This window comes from Phaethon lepturus, unplaced genomic scaffold (genome assembly GCF_000687285.1).
Source record: "Phaethon lepturus isolate BGI_N335 unplaced genomic scaffold, ASM68728v1 scaffold11685, whole genome shotgun sequence".
Classification (NCBI taxonomy): Eukaryota; Metazoa; Chordata; class Aves; order Phaethontiformes; family Phaethontidae; genus Phaethon; species Phaethon lepturus.
Genome location: NW_010542687.1, coordinates 28,182 through 30,280, shown reverse-complemented (window position 1 = coordinate 30,280; position 2,099 = coordinate 28,182). Strand labels below are relative to the sequence as shown.

The 2,099-nt window shown below is 36.6% G+C and overlaps 1 protein-coding gene across 1 annotated transcript in view; it reads left to right on the top strand.

The window, feature by feature from the left end:
* Positions 1-2,099, top strand: part of LOC104621589 (rab GTPase-activating protein 1-like) — a gene marked incomplete at its 3' end in the record, with an annotated part of 39,754 nt that overhangs the window by 31,762 nt on the left and 5,893 nt on the right. The gene's annotated exons all lie outside the window — the stretch shown is intronic.

Here is a 2,099-nt window from a genome sequence, read left to right as displayed (position 1 = left end):
GTGTAACAAAGTACACCTCGGAGAAGGAACACCTAACAGTTAAATATCCCTTCCATATCCTCTTTCTTTCTCTGCCCCCACCCCCAATTTGTACCTAAGTTCTTAGGTTAGAATATATAAATAGTCCTTAGAGTAGAAACAAAGTAGAGATTTTTAAAGCTGTTTATTCTCTCTCCTTTGCCCTGTTCTATTTTGAAGTTTTATGATAGCGTCTTTTGAAAGGGAGCATATGGCATTTCTAATTAAGGCCTGTGATTTTCTGACATATAACTGAATAATACATTCCAAATACTGTTAAGCCTTCCAGATGAAAGAATTTTCAGGGCTGAGGCACTGTAGCTTTGTGATATATCGTGTTGGAATATGTATGCTACGTAACACTGATCTCCTTAAGAACTTTGAAGAATTTTGCATAGAATACCAGAGTAGTGAGAAGAGAAGGGGTTTGTTTCTTTTGGCTGATGTTAGTATTCCTTGGCAAGCTCAGGTTTGGATCTGATAATGACTAATGTGCTTTATTCTTGGAAGTGTTCAGTGTAGCTTCATTTTTAAACATTTTGGTCTGATTGGGGATTTCACTCATCTTTATCAGATATTGTTTCAGACTGCAGGATTTGTTTGTGTATGTTTTCACCAGTAGCTCTTGTAGAGGTACACGGTAGTTCTTCAGTCGCTCCAAAGAAATGAACATCTCTCCTTTCAGAGTTCTGTGCCAAATTGTCTTCCTTTACCTCGAATGTTTGAAACCTTTCTGAATTTGTGGTTTATGATAAATTTCTGGTGTGAGCCCAGTTTTTTGAGATTCTTAATATGTACCAGTATCATTTATGTGTACCTTGTGTCTCTGAATGGTCAATGTACTCAGTCTGGAGAAGGTTTCCTCAAAAATTTTTTTCCTTGTTGCCATGGGAAGTATAAGGGCTGCATTTATAATTGATATCTTTGATCCAGTTAGGCAAATCAGAAGAGGAGTTTAAAAAATGTAATGCATTTAATTGCTTTAACTTAACTTTTTTTAGTTATTGCCAGGCCTGAGTGGTAACTGAGGAGATTTGCCTTTATAATTTCTTGGGTAATTTTAAAATGAAAAGAAAGTTGAGTATTCAAACACATTTCTTCCACTGGAACATAATGGGTACCTCTGGTTACTGGGAAACCTTTTATAGTGGAATCAAATTCTAGTTAAAATGATAAATTTGGGGGTTTTAGATCTTTGTATTTCCATCTTATGTATGTGAAAGATTGGGAAACCTTAAAATGAAGTTTTCTCCAGGTTTATGATGAGTGTGGGTTGCTTTTTTTGTGTGGGTTTTTTTTTTTTTTTTAATTCTAAGGGGAAGTATTTAAATGCAGGTTGGTCTTGTATTTTGGGGCCTGTTTTTTGGAACAAACAGGTTCCAAGCTAAAGGGCTTCACTAATGTAATGTTCAATTTGAAATACAAAGAGATTTCTGATATGCTTCTCTCAGGGCAGCATTTTTGCTGTTAATTGTCCATGAAATACAGTATATGCTATCTTTGTTCTCACAGTTCATTGTCAAATTCAAGCACTGATGATATTTTTGTTACTGACTTGTATTTGACAATTGCTGAGACTATAAATTAGAAAGGTGTAATTGAAGTGAGAATGACAAGGATGAAGACTTAAGAGGGTAATTGTACAAATACTGAAGATCCTCCTCTACCTGAAGTACTACTGTTGTCTACATAAACGTACCTGAGGAATTAAAGATACTAGGTCAACAACCAGATGTGATGGAGCTCTGTTGAAGAGAGTATCTAAGGGATTCTGGGAGCAGATGTAGCTTTGGTCCTCCTTTTTTGTTTTATTTTGGCTTCTTGAGACAGCTCAGTTCATAGGAGAGAGCAGCCTTGGACACCCTCTGACATCTAAACTGACCATAGCTTCAGAGGCCTCTGAGGGTAACAGGGCTGTTGCAGTGTCTCCTTTTAGTAGTAAAGATGCTGAGAATTGGAGCCCTGTCAATATTTGGTGTAGCTGAAATTGTACTCATGCTTAATTTTTAGCGGTATTTTAGATAAGACTGGAAAAAGTCCAAATAACTGCAAAACCATGTGCTCATGAGGAGCTGCTCTGC